The sequence below is a fragment of the Nipponia nippon genome, unplaced genomic scaffold (genome assembly GCF_047370975.1).
Source record: "Nipponia nippon isolate SJK-2023a ecotype South Korea unplaced genomic scaffold, ASM4737097v1 scaffold_3, whole genome shotgun sequence".
Classification (NCBI taxonomy): Eukaryota; Metazoa; Chordata; class Aves; order Pelecaniformes; family Threskiornithidae; genus Nipponia; species Nipponia nippon.
The window spans coordinates 103,196,071-103,211,203 of record NW_028262347.1 but is presented as its reverse complement, the minus strand read 5'-3'; the positions used below and the strand labels follow the sequence as shown (position 1 = coordinate 103,211,203).

Here is a 15,133-nt window from a genome sequence, read left to right as displayed (position 1 = left end):
TATACAGCAAGCAGATGTTGCTGTCCCTGTAACTCCCCTAGAGCATGATAACAAGAAGATTAAAGAGGCTATCCCTGCTGAAAAGTGACATCAGGTTTAACATAAAACTTTGAAATTTAACATAGGTACTCCTGTCCTGCTTAAAACTGTATCAGCTCAATCACAGTGAGCTCTGCAATACCTCTCCCAGGTGATGCAACGCTCCTATGTTACAAGGACCACATTTCAGTGACTAGCCCCAGCTCAGAAACAGGTAGACATGTTAAACACAAAGAACTGCACATAAACCAAACCCAGAAGCGTGACTACTCTTGCTTTCTAAACCCCGCCTTTCAAAACAACTTTATTAACTGGAGAGGCACACAGAAACATGAAATGGGCATTTCCCAAAGGGCTGGAAGATGCATGCTTCCTGGTGCCAGAGAGAACCCAGCACAGCAGTTGATAAGGAGCTAGCAAGGATGCATGTTTGAGGGAATACTTGGGAGACAACAAGTCATAATCTCTTACTACCACTGTTCCCAGAAGATGATGATGAGAAATTAAATCTATTGTTCTGACACTCTAGAGTTGGCTCCAGCTCCTAACATCAAAGCAACCCATAGGACGGAACTTGTGACAGCTCTCTATCTTGTGCACAATCATCCCATCAAGCTCTGGAGGATAAAGTCACTTAAAGCAAAATGAACATTTCTGCTTTTGAAAGTACAGCAAGCTAGTGCCAAAAATAGCTACTGGTGCACTCTGGAGAAGGTTACTGCTTCATCTTCGTATCCCCACTCCTTGAATAATTGTAGTACAAAAAGCTGATCTTTGAAGAGCATATTGGACAAAACAGAAAAGCTAAAAAGAATAACCGAGACTAACCTCAGACCTAATATACTAATAGCTACACCATACATGAGGACATTACATCCTTCCCTACCCAGGAGATTTTGTCCAAGAGCCAGACAAGTCAACTCTTAATTTTCATTCTGTATCTCAGTCTTTCCATCTGTAAATATACATAAATGTTGATGCACTTCACTATAGTACTATTATACAGTACTACAGACTAGATACCCAGCACAGATTCTAACGCTTTTATAACTCAGTGCCAATACCAAAAAAAAAAAAAAAAAATCACCTCAAGGAATATACAGGACTGAAAACCTGAAGAGTCACTACTCAGCTTCAGTTGATTACTTGTACTTTATGGCATTTCCTAAGTAACACAATCAAGAAAGCGTAAAGTATTAAATTATAGATTAATGTCCCAAGTCACAAAAGATTTCTTATGAGTTTCATCAACATACTGAACCAAAGACCCACAAAATACAAATTCTCTCCCTGTGTCTCTGTCTACCATGCTACCCTGCCCAAAATTTTCCTTTATATCAATTCTTCCTTACCTCAAGAAGTGTATGTGCAGCCTGAGAAAGAGCTGTGTTGTACCAGATGCAGACTGAGTGAAAACACCATGAACCTGGGGAGAGAGAAGAAGTTTTGTATAAATATGCGTTTTCCCAACTGCAAACATTCTCCAGCCAGGCTGTCCGATTCACTTCGGTACCTGAACTACTGCAGTTTTCAGCTCAGGAAACTATAGTAAAGTGGTGCTGATTTTAGTGATTCCCTCAGCCAGGAACAGGAATAACTGAACTGACTAGAAATTACCCAAAGTTACAAATAAAATAAGAAGATTAAAGAAGAACTGTAAGTTAGGCATATTGGTCTTACATTTTTCAGCCAGATTTTTTTGTTTTCCTCCTTCTTCCTGGGTTAATAAGAATTATCAAGTGTTACTTTGACTAGCCTCTGGTCACCAGCTCCTGAAGGAAAGAGGAGGCTCAGCCATGTGCTGTTGCTCAGTCTGTCACACATTATTGTACCTGTTAAGCAGAAAGGCTAAACCAAGGACTAGACCACTAGGACCACGGGATTCCAGCTGAAAGGAGAAAACCAGTTCACAGCATGGTGCTCTCCTAGGTGAGCAAAGATGTCTTGCACAACACAACACAACACTACTGAAGACGCAGCATAACAAAATGTTGCAAAACCAGGTGCAGGAAACGAAAACTTCAATGTAAGATGGCAACAGATTTTACAACTATCAAACTGGGTTAATTTCTTCTCTGAAACTACCACAGCCCAAGGACAGAACAATACTTTTCTACCCCTTAGGGGCAAATGCAAATAAATATTAGCATTGCTTCCTGTGGGAGGTTACATTATGGTAAGTAGTGTATTCACGCACACCTCCTTTCAGACAGCTTTTCACAATTTGACAGCATAATACGTAAGGGGGAAAAACCTGACACTTTCTACTGCAAGAAAATTTGCTTCTTTTTTTCATAAAATACCTCTGCTATGCAACTTCTTAGTGCATGCAAACCACATAGGCCTACAGGCTTTCCTGGAACCGGAGAATAAAAAAAGCACCTTTGCTGTTCATACTAGAGAGATAAAAGATACCTCAAACTGAGTACGTTTCTTTTAGGAAGAAAGCCATTATTCAAGGGCAGATGGATTTAGCAGCAGAGTCAGGTGCAGGATGATCTGCCCTCTCCATCTTTTCCATAAATGTTCTGAACATTGAGCATCCCAAAAGAAAACATCTGAACTAAACACTTTATTCTTAGCTTGGTCAGACACCACTTGCCTTCAACCAAGCATTAACAAACTAAGTCAGTTTTCCATTGTCCAGGACAGTGGGGGATGGGAATAGCCAGATAACAAGAAAAGCCCAAGCACACAAACCCTGCTGCACAGAGGCAAAAGCCCAGTGGTCTTTGCACCGTGCTCTGCAGCGCTCCAGGTTCTGGGAAGACTCTCAGCTGGGGTACAGAGGCAGCCCCGTAAGAAACACCATCTGACAAATCTCTCAAAGCAGAAGGGATCACAGTACATATAATATGCTACTCTTTCACCAGTTATCCCTCCTGGAACTGCTGCTGTCATCAGCTCCGTGGCTCTACGTCTTGCAGAGCCAGAGCTTCAGCCCAAATCTGCAAGTTGAGGACCCCAGCTGGCTCCTGAATGCTCCTCCAGCTCCTCCAAAGCCGCCTTCCCAGCGTCCCGTGTTCCGGGAGTACGAAGCAGAGACACCAGCAGTGGCCCTCAACAAAGCTAGCGAAGGCTCAGCAAGTGAATTAACTCAGGGTCTGAGCCACACAAACACCTGTGTACTGCTTCCAGGTCTGAGCCTAGGATTTCTGTATGAATAACTTGTTACCTGAATAATACACCCACAGAAAATAAACATTAGCTGTAAAAATTAAGTAGAAAAAAGGCCAATTTCAGTGCCTACACAGTAATTCAGAGGTCAAAAATTAACCTGTCATGCTTACAAAGGCTATTTGCAACATACAGTGTTTGAAATCCTGTCCTTTGAAGATTTGCCCCTGTGTATTCCTCTTCACTCCCCAGCATCCTCAGGCATTCCCCAACAGCCCCTTCTGCAGAGAGTATACAGATGATACTTTCAAGGAAATCAGACTAGACTCTCTAGGCTGTCCGATATATGCAAGCATTATACTTAGTTAAGCATGACTGTCCATACCTACACAGCATTGCAAAACCAAACGATTACAGACCTTAATACTCACCACCCTGAACCTTAACTCTGAGCTCCAACAAATTAAGTCACAGCCTTCCCCCAAAAGGCTAATGCTAGTTTACTTTAAGCACAGAGGCAACAGCTTTCAACAAATTCCAAAGAATTGAAAAGTTTTACCTTCCAGAAAACCAAGTTTTGCTGTTAATCTGCACTTTAGGTGCCTAGATTTAAAATGAAAAGGCAAGTACAGCTGCTCACAGCTGATAAGGCCTCATGCTACCGGCATCTATTTATATCAGCAATCCAGAGTAACAAACCCATGTACTTTAAAAAACTGAAGCAACTGTTAGATAAAATATGGAAATAGCAAGATGGGACTAGAAGCCAGCTCCTTTACTATATAAATTCCTTCCCCATAAATCAAGAAAAAGCACATTTGGATGAAGGTATTAAAAGATCCATACTGTCTCTGAAGATCAACTGCCAAAGCAGAGAATCTCAAAAACAATTTCCAAATTAGTACACGATGGCAACTCCTGACAGCATCTTGTTGGTTCTCATCTGAATGGTGGGGCCAGTTCCTCTGCCAAGCCAGTTAAAGCCTTTTGACTGAGGTCTCTAACACGCTGTTTTGTGTACAGGCAGCTGCTGCTGCTCCGTGTTGCTCAGGAGCAGAGGCACCGCAGGATGATGTATGGGAGCACGGGTTTAGTGTTTGTGATTAACCTCATGCAATGTCTGGTTTATGGGGTTGCAAAGCACAGATGGAAACACAAGTTTAAGGTCCCAGGAAATAAGGAAGAGATAATTGGTCCTATACGGTTAGGCCCAACAGAGAGCAAATATGAGAGAAGAAGACAGAGGAGGATAGAACAGAAGTGTGTGCTACCAGCAAAAAAGGTGGACCCACATCCCTGGCTAATCATAGCACACTGATCCAAATAACTAATCCACCAAAAAATTATTATCAGTTGGTCAGATTTATGAGTTGATTGAATGGACCCTACAGCTGCCTGATTGCAGGCACTGAAGCAAGACAGAAATGCTACAACCGTGGCAAATGAGAGCAACACTGACCTTTCCAGGAGAAGCATAGTCTGAGATCACCTTTCACAAACAGTATCTCTATTATACAGACTAGAGGGGAATGCAGGGGATATAGAGGATGGCTAGAGAATGTCCTAGTCCATTAGGCTGTATTTTGTGTGTGTGTGTGTGTGTGGTGCTAAATCTCAAGAATCACTATGCAATTGAGATACTGGTTATTTCCACCTAGACTTTTAAACTGTAAAATGGTAACAAACTTTGAATATGTTCTAGGAGTCAAAACTCTGAACAAGAGTGAAATACAAGCAGCATTTTCAAGGTCTCCCTAGTGTGCCCTCCTGCCTCTTCTACAGTGTCTCTCTGCTGAAAAAAAAAAGGTAACTTTTATTTAAAGCAGAAGCAAATACCACTTTCAGATATCCCTTCCCCTGCTTCTCTCCTATCTTTTTGCTCTACTGATAGAATAAAAATCCAATATCACAGCTGGGGAAGAGCAACACAGAGCCAACAAAAGATAACCAGACTGGGTGGGGAGGGGGGTATTGGTATCAAGTGCTACAGCTGTGGAACAAGACTGGAGGAGAGGATCTCACAGGGACAAACCTGAAATAGCCAGCAGCTGGCCTTGAAGTATACAATACACAAATCCATCCAATTATAAGGGGCATCCCTCATGTTGCACCCAAAGTTGACTCCATCTCACAGTAGTCTGCTATTCCCAGTCTTTATGGTAAACTGACATCAAACAACTATTCAGAAATCCGAGGTTAGAGGGAATAGTATTTAAATTAAAGAGAATAATCCTACTTCTTGTCATGCCTCCTGTGCTATATTTTGTTTTACAGTTTTTCATTTTGACTTTGCATTCCAAATTTGGGTTATGGCGAGACAACAGGAACTTCAGTTGCTATGCATAATGTAAAATAAAATAAATAGTCTCAGCTATGAGAATTCAATGCTCTACATCTATAGATAACGCAAGCACCAATACTATGTGCACGATGTTTTAGGCACAAAAAAATCAGGCAGAAAACCAGTCTCGGACACTGACCATGGTAATTTTAAATATAAAGTATGCCAGATGCCACAGAGTAACTTAGACAGGGATTACACTGAAAAGCAAATATAGAGTACCTGGAATTGTCACATTTTTTCCGGTCAAACCTTCACAAGTATTTAGCAATTATTCAAATCTCCCCATCCCCAATGAGCAGTAATACTGCACATCCGAGTCTTTTAACTAGCAGCCACACGGTTTATGGAGCAGCAGCTCTGCCAGGTGAGGGGAAATGATCGCCTGTTGTGCTGACCTAGCACAGAAGCACATTTTGTCTCAGCTGGAAATTGTTTTTATACAACCAGCGCTCTCAATACACTAGAAAATAGCTTAGATACCTGGTATAATAGATTTTAATATTCTGACTGTGGATATGGCCATCAAAATCCCCAGTGCCTCTCATTCCTCACACACTTAATATGTTGATTTAATTATATGCCTGTAATTCAGTTTACATTTTACAGGAGGCAAAAGGTAGAGAGATTCCAGTAAATGACACTTGAGATAAGAGAATGAGCAACTGGAGAGCATGATGCTCATTCTTTGCTTATAGACCAGCCTATAATAAAAGGACTTAAAAATTCACTTGACCAGAGCTGGCAGGAAGCCTTGGAAAAAGCTAAACTAAAATTAATATTCCAGACTTTAAGCTTATAAAGGTAACTTGCAAAGTATGAATCAGTGGAGAGCTGTCTTCATAAATGCACGGACAGACAGCTTCAGCTTGCTGCTCTTCTCAGGGCTTTTTCCCCAGCTGCAGTGAACAAAGCTTTGCCCATTTTCACTGACTGGGGCATCAGGCAGCAGGGACAGGAGCCGAGCTGAAGCAAACGAGGTCAGCTCCATGCTGCACTGCCTGGGAAAGCTCTGAATGGAAACCCAGGCGCTGATCATTGAGGAAAAGGTGAAGTAAAACATCTAGCAAACAGAAGGAGGTTTAGAGCTGGATCTTCCTCCAGCTGCCTGCACGTAAGTAACAGCCAGGAGGCTTTTGGGCGAGATAAGAAAATGACAAGCTCTGGCTACTGTTCAGATGAGAAAGGAGGAGGGAAAAATTATGGCAGCAGAAAAAAAGTACAGGAGGGAAAACTGCAGGGAGGAACCAACACATTTATAGAAGAGGTAAGCAGTAGAAGGAAAGGGGCAGACAGACACAAGACCCAGATAATGCTGGGAAAATACTTCAGATACCCTAATTTCCACCAAGGGACAACTTGAGTGAAACAGGAATAAAAGACAAAAAATAGGGATTACAGATAATAACCAAAAGAACAGTCAAATTATCAGCAAATTTTCCTAGTCTTAGAGCAACAATTCATTAGATCAATATTTTAATGCAGAATTAGTAACTTCCCTACATGATCGAGCACTCTCTGTCAAAGATGATTTAATGACAGATAACAAGAAAGTCAGAATAACACATTTGACAAATTTATTTTACTTCTCTTCAAACTAGCTGTAGCATTAACGGAGATGTCATTTAAACATATTAAACAAGTTAGCTAGCAATGTGTTGCATGGGCTTTAATTAGCAATATAGAACTATTCCATTCCTGTACACCACAGCAGGCACGTCAGTAAGGTGTTCTTCAGCCCCGAGTTGCTGGATACAGTATCACTATCTGCTGATGTTCCTCATGCTGCCATTTTTTTGTCCAAAACTACTGTTTATGCATAACATTAATTCCTAGGCTCAAAGATTCCAGGCACATGGGCACGAACGGTCTGCCTGCACCCACGGTCTCCTGTGTTATGTGACACACGCCTCGGGATCCGTGATGCTTTATTGCAACAGAGGCTGTGGAAGACTGAATAAATTCCCTGATGGGAAATCACCGAGTCCAATGGCAGAGGACAACACTGCCACTCTGGAATTCCTTCATTTTGCTGCGTTTCCAAATCCAACTTATTTTTGAGGCTTAGGGAAGATATTTCAGAAAGACCACAGATTCAGAAAGCTTGGGTTTGAATAAATAGTTGAAGTTGACATTAAATCACATAACATTTGAGTGTTTGCATTTTGCTTTCAGTGTTTATATTTTGTACAATATAAAGGATAGGTCTCAGGTGTGCCGAGCTATTGCAGAATTCAGAAAGGGTGAATTCAAGAAAAAGAATGAATGTGAGAACTCAAGTCTATAATCAAAACCTAAGGCAAAGGGTAAAATCTTGAGGATTTCCATAGCTGGGGAATTCGTGGCATTTTGCCTCTCTAGAAAAATCTAGACAGTAGTATACTAATAAACCATGTCAGCAGCAGTCAACCTCCAGAATAACAGAAAAAAACACTGTAAGAGAACAGTATATACCAGGAAGGATCACTGGACTATAGTATCCACCACCTAAGCACCAATTTCTGAAGCCAGGAGGTATTTCTAGGTATAATAAAGAAAAAAGGTCACCTTTGGTGGTTAATAGTATTGACCACAGTATATTCATGAAAATCTTGGAACCCGTAAAATGTGTGAGTGGCAGTTTACAGACGAGCAGCTACAAAACCAGTATTTTGCAACTCTGAATCTAAAACGAGTGGGACAATAAAAAATTTCCCAAGAATAATTTAACCAAAGACCAGATGGAATGAAGCAGAGAAGCTACTAGATGTGTCCTAATAATAAAATTTATTGTTGTAGTTGTTATTAAGTCAGGCCAATTCTCATCAGGGAAAACATAAAAATAGAAATAAAAAACAATTAAGTAAAGGTCGATCTTGGTGGGGGGAAGAGATAGAGGCATTTCAGAGGGCAAAGTGAATCTAAATATGTCCATGTCGAGAACTGGAAGATCTTTTTTCAGAAGTTGAAACCTGTCAGAAATACCCAGAAAAACTTTTGACAACATCTAAAATTATTAGCATAACAATCCTCACAAACAGAGTGGGAGAGAAAGATCAGGGATTTCATCTCATGCAAACTCATAAGGAGGTAGGAGTATATTTTTTTCATAGAAAAGGTAGTATCTAAATAAAAAAAAAAACCAAAAAACAAAACAGCAGGCTAACAGAATAAATGGAAACAGACATGCAAGCCTTGATGCTGATACTGTTTCAGCTCCCTCAAAATCACCATGTTAAAACAGATGGTCACCCTTTCCCCTGTCCCTTAACAAATGGTAACATGAAGCTGAGGCCTATGAGGAAGCTAATGCCAAATTACAGTATCATTCTGTGTCCCAATGGACTTCCCTGCCTTTTTTTTTTCCTCCCTGTCTCACTTTCTCTCAACTCCATCTGACATGGGTGATGTACTTATGGTAAAAAGACGCTGCTTCAGCGGTGCACTTTCGAAAAATCTATGGTTTTTGCAGTACCCCAGCCAATCAGGTTCAAACCAGGAACTCAAAGTCCTGCATGTTATCTCATGTGACTAAAAGTCACAGGTAATCAGGTCCGCTATGCGTGCATCCCTCTAGGGAATCCCTAGCTTTGGGGACAAAAATACTACTACAATCTTTACAATAAACTAATTAAAGAACGGCGTGGTATATTCATACATATTTCACATACATGCATCTATTTTTATTTTGTACGTATTGACATACGCACATGCCTTTCTGATGCAGAAATTAAATAATTGCCTTCTAACACACCAGTGGCCAAACAGCTAACATATTAGCATTTTGGAAGCGGCTTGCACAACAGGAAAAGCTCCCGCACAGCAGGAAGACTCCAGCAGGGAAACAACAATCCAACAACAAACAGGACATAAAGCATCAAATGGAAAGTGAACTCTTGAGGAGGTAAGACAGATGCAAAAGCTGCTGGTGGTAGTGTGGAAACATGTATTTACTCAGCAAGTTTAGGAACATATCAGTGCAATGCTCTGAAAAGATGTACTGAAAGAAAGAGTTCACCATCACTTACCAAACACAGCTTTTCAAAAGCACCCAGAACAAAATTTCCACATAACACCTTAAACAAATTGAAATGCCACCCACTAAAGTATACCACCAATATTGATTCCTACGCTGGTATGGTCCTGGCACAGGGTTTTAGCAGAAAGCTCACAAAAATACTTTCCCTCTCCCAACAAGTATATGTTCATAGAATGCTTCTGGTTGGAAAAAATGTTTGAATTTAAATTCTAAAGTCATAACATTTACTAACCATTACTTCCAGAAGCGAAATCCACACACCTATCAAACAATGCCAGATACTCACTTCTCCCAAACTCTATTAAGTGGTCATCAGTCAAAACAACTCCTCCAGTAAAAAGGACAAGCTTAAGCCTTTCAGCATAAGTTGAAAATTCTCCTGATCCCCTCTAAAACCATAGTTATCTTGCATGAAAAGTAATAAATCACAACAAAGAAATATTTTCTGTGTGATTTTACAGTGCTATCACTTTGATTTTTCTGCTTTGTAGCTCCATTTCACGCACTTCAGCAGTATCCCCAACATCACATTTCAACCCTAGGCCTGTCAAGTTCCTCAATTCCACGTATTTGTTATTAAAAGGTACCTTATTCAGAAGGCTGTTTTGACACTGCGCTAGTAATACTGTGTGTAGGCAACCAGTACATACGGGGACTCTTAGAATCCCACTAAACACAGACTCTCCTGCTAACTTCAGCATCACAGCCAGGAAACCAGGCAAGTCAGAATGCAGCAAAGAAATTCCGCTTCTCGTGCGATGCGGCGCTAAGATGAAGGCTAAAAGTATAGACGAGAAGAACAGGTTATGCCAGAGCATGCATTGTATTCATTGATTCCTTACCTTTCCCTTTACATTGCAGAGGTTACATCACCCCTTGAAAAAAGTCATAAGCAGGAACAAGTCTCGTACATGAATCTTTCTTTCCCTGGGTGCTTTGGGGAAGCAGGAGCCTGCACTCAAGTGACCATTCATGCCTCAGCCAGCTTGAGGACAAGGCTCTGCCCTGAAGTCCTTAAGACCTTCTCACGGCTGCTGATTTCATCCACGGAACTGAAAGAGCATCTCTGCAGGACACTGCCAGCCTCCTTTTCAGCTCCCTCTTCTGACTGCCAGTCTCTGGCAAGTGAAATGTCAAGAACCAGGCAGGGGCGGTGTTTGGAGAAGGAGGGATAAGAGATTCTCACCATCCATCAACCTCAAAACCTATTCAGCCGACAGCTTGAATGGAACTGGCATTTCATTCTCCATGGTAACAAGAGATGGAAGGAGGTTGGAAAAAGACAGAGAGAGGACAGACCCGGGAAAATCTGATGTTGAAGAAGCAGGGAAAGTTGTAAACTTTGCAACTTCTCTTTGCTGTGCAAGTTGCATGCAGAAGAGGGAAAAGCCCTTTCCTTGCCTGCACAATCCCCGAGACAAGCTGTCCCACAGCCACAATGAGGTGCCCTTTCTGTGAGCAGTGTACTGACGTGGGGGGAGGAAATCCCTTATTCTGCACCAGTCCTCCCCAGAGCAAAGACAAATGCCTCTTGAACACTAGGAATTAAGCAAAGCTGCAGATTAGTGCCCCACAGAAAACAAACTGCCTGAAAGGGAAAAGATACCGTCGTTCCCTGTGCAGTACTTCATATCTACAGACAGAAGCCACTGATGCCGACTCAGTCTGTGTGCCAGCACTGAATACAAACTGGAGCAGAGAATTAGTATCACCCCCTTTGCCTGCTTTGCATCTCATGTGGATATAAATGTTTGTTATTTCTATTACTCTGAATCGCTTAGATGCACAGAGAAATAGCGTATTTCTTCTTTTCCAAGGCACACCAAAATGAAGCGTGGAAGCAGCTAGACTTAAAATTCGGGCAGCACCTTTGCCAAGCTCACGAGAGCTCTGGGTAAGTCAGTTCTTATTAACATTTCAGGCCTGGCCATCTTCTGAACTTTTTTTCCTGCTATTTTACATTCATAACTTGAGCTGTCACAGCCAGAATGTGCACAACAGGGAAATTACATTTGGATTCATGCACGTTTGTGTTCCAAGCTGGCCCCATGCAGCTACTGAAAGCGTCTCTAGCTAAAGCACTTATGCAAGATAACCAAACAAAGGACTGAAAAGCTCTGCAAGTCCTGGCTGCTGCTGCTGCCATCTTATTTCTTTCTCAATTCTTTACACAGATTCTTTCCTGAAGGACACATTTAAATCTCCCTCCCCCACCCAAACCCACTACCTCTCAATTCAAAGTTTGTTCTCACTTTTGTATTGCATATGGGACATGCTGTTGTGTGGTACTTTTTTTATACCCTTATCTATACAGTGAACTTTTTGTTAAAGGTGACCTGCAGAATTGTTTTGAGTTTTCCCAGTAGTCCTCACGTTATCAGCAAATATGTTGAAAAATCATAGTTTTTTTTAAAACTGTCAATTTTTCTTCATTGTTCCCATTTGAATTTTGGACATTCCGCTTTCAGTTTCTTACGCAAGTCTTTATTTAGCATTCATGACATTGCAACCCATAAGGCATGTTAATACACACCCTGTCCACTGAACTTCAGCCTTTATCCACCAACAACCTTTTCAAAGCTGTGTGAATACATTCTTGCTTTTGAAAAATACTTTCCTCCTCTGAAAAAATGTGTACTATTTTCTCCCTTGTCTTCCAAGACACTGCATCTTGGAAAAACCAAAAGGGAACAACCCTACATTCCCTTCACTTCTGCGCTCACTTTCTATTGCTCTCCAATGCATCTTCCTGAATCAGCCTTTTCCTTACATAAAGGAGGGCACGTTTACCTTTTGCAGGGTACTTCAGGTGCATGGTTTAGAAGTACTTTCCTTCTTTCCTGAATAATTTAACAAGAAAAAGAGAAATGAAACTGTTCCATTCTCTCTCTCCCAGCCAAAGCCAACTAAACCGGGAGTGACACACATCAGTTGGAAGATGTTGGCCTCCTAGAAGTCTAAATAAGTAAATAAAGGCTGTTAAACGCATCCACACAATCAGATTAATTCAGTTCTTTTCACTTACTTTTGAAGATATTTCAGAATTCCACGGAGATATTTCCATCCCTTTTAAAATATATTCTACCCACATCTATTAAGATGAAGATATTTAACATAAAAAGCTTTTTAAGTTACTTTCATAGAACAATCTCAGAGTACTTTGTTATATTGCTTTGTTACAGGTGCACAAAAAGGAAAGAAGGTATTTTTGCCACTTGTCACAAAGAAGGATCATCTTCTCTGCGCTTGCTGTTCACTGAGTTTCACCTTGATCCTCTTGAAGGTTTGAAAGCATTGTTGTTTATCTGTAGCTCAGGGAAGGGATTTTCTTTCTCTCTGAAGTTGATTCTAACGTACTTCAAAGAGCTGCCATATACTAACATCATCCACTTGTCTTCCTGTGATCCAAAAACTACACCTCTATAAATGCCTCTATGCAAACACACACAGCATGGGGAATAAACAAGAGGTGTTAGAGATGTGCACACGCCTGCAGGGCTATGATCCTACTGGCATCACGGAGATGTGGTGGGATGCCTCCTGTGACCGGAGTGCTGGAATGGAAGGTACAGGCTCTCCAGGAAGGACAGGCAGGGGAGACAAGGAGGAGGCATTGCCCTCTATGTCAATGACCAGCTGGGGTGCATGGAGCTCCGCCTGGGGATGGATCAGGAGCCAAACCACAGCTTATGGGTCACAATTAAAGGGAGGGCAGGCACAGGTGACATTACAGTGGGGGTCTGCTACAGGCCACCTGACCAGGAAGACCATGCAGATGAGGCCCTCTATAGACAGACAGGAGCAGCCTCACGTTCACAAGCCCTGCTCCTCATGGCGGAATTCAACCACCCCAATATCTCTTGCAGGGACAACACAGCAGGGCATAAGCAAGCCAGGAGGTTCCTGGAACTGACAGACAGGTTCCTTCTCCAAGTGACAGACAAGCCAACGAGGAGAGGTACTACGCTGGACCTTGTTCTCACCAACAAGGAGGGGCTGGTGCGGAACGCAAAGCTCAAGGGCAGCCTCACCTGCAGTGACCATGAAACGGTGGGGTTCAAGATCCTTAGGGCACCAAGGAGGGTGCACAGCAAGCTCACTACCCTGGACTTCAGGAGAGCAGGCTTTGGCCTCTTCAGGGATCTGCTTGGAAGAGTACCACGGGATAAAGCCCTGGAGGGAAGAGGGGCCCAAGAAAGCTGGTTGATACTCAAGGATCACCTCCTCCAAGCTCAGGAGCGATGCATCCCAACAAAGAGGAAATCAGGTAAAAACGCCAGGAGGCCTGCGTGGATGAACAAGGAGCTCCTGGACAAACTCAAACTCAAAAAGGAAGCCTACAGAGGGTGGAAGCAAGGACAGGTAGCCTGGGAGGAATACAGAGAAACAGTCTGAGCAGCCAGGGATCAGGTTAGGAAAGCTAAAGCCCCGATAAACCTGGCCAGGGACATCAAGGGCAACAAGAAAAGCTTCTATAGCTACCTCGATGATAAAAGGAACGCTAGGGAAAACATGGGCCCTCTACGGAAGCAAACGCAAGACCTGGTTACCTGGGATATGGAGAAGGCTGAGGTACTCAATGACTTTCTTGCCTCAGTCTTCACTGGCTTGTGCTCTAGCCACACCGCCCAAGCTGCAGAAGGCAAAGGCAGGGACTGGGAGAACAAAGAACCGCCCACTGTAGGAGAAGATCAGGTTCGAGACCATCTAAGGAACCTGAAGGTGCACAAGTCCATGGGACCCGATGAAATGCATCCACAGGTCCTGAGGGAACTGGCGCATGAAGTTGCTAAGCCACTATCCGACATGTTTGAGAAATCGTGGCAGTCCGGTGAAGTTCCCACTGACTGGAAAAGGGGAAACATAACCCCCATTCTTACAAAGGGACAAAAGGAAGACCCAGGGAACTACAGGCCAGTCAGCCTCACCTCTGTGCCCAGCAACATCATGGAGCAGATCCTCCTGCTAAAGGCACATGGAAAATAAGGAGGAGACTGGTGACAGGCAACACGGCTTCACTAACGGCAAATTGCGCCTGACAAATCTGGTGGCCTTCTACAACGGGGTTACACCATTGGTGGATAAGGGAAGAGCAACTGATGCCATCTACCCAGACTCATGCAAAGCATTTGACGCTGTCCCACACAACATCCTTATCTCTAAATTGGAGAGATGTGGATTTGACAGATGGACCACTCCGTGGATAAGGAATTGGCTGGATAGTTGCACTCAAAGAGTTGTGGGCAATGGCTTGATGTCCAAGTGGAGATCAGTGATGAGTGGTGATCCGCAGGGGTCAGTACTGGGACCGGCGCTGTTTATCATCTTTGTTGGGTGACACGGACAGTGGGATTGACTGCACCCTCAGCAAGTCTGATGACGACACCACGCTGTGTGGTGCGGACAGGACAAGGAGTAAAGGCTATAAACTGAAAGAGGGTAGATTTAGATTAGCTATAAGGAAGAAATGCTTCACTATGAGAGTGGTGAGGCACTGAACAGGTTGCCCAGAGAAGCTGTGGATGCCCCATCCCTGGAAGTGTTCACGGCCAGGTTGGATGGGGCTTTGAGCAACCTGGCCTAGGGAAAGGAGGCCCTTGACCATGGCAGGGGGGTTG

The 15,133-nt window shown here is 42.8% G+C and overlaps 1 protein-coding gene across 6 annotated transcripts in view; it reads right to left on the bottom strand.

Annotated features, from left to right (window-relative positions):
• The window catches only part of NDST2 (N-deacetylase and N-sulfotransferase 2), a 149,092-nt gene that overhangs the window by 87,382 nt on the left and 46,577 nt on the right, over window positions 1-15,133 (bottom strand). For 4 of the 6 annotated variants that reach the window (XM_087767186.1, XM_087767190.1, XM_087767187.1 and 1 more), the window contains one exon: window positions 1,392-1,465. The exons of 1 other annotated variant lie outside the window; for it this stretch is intronic. The gene's annotated coding sequence lies outside the window, so the exon portion shown is untranslated. Of the gene's footprint in view, window positions 1-1,391; window positions 1,466-10,357; window positions 10,494-15,133 lie in introns of those variants that run through there. One more of the 6 variants, XM_087767191.1, reaches the window with a different exon arrangement.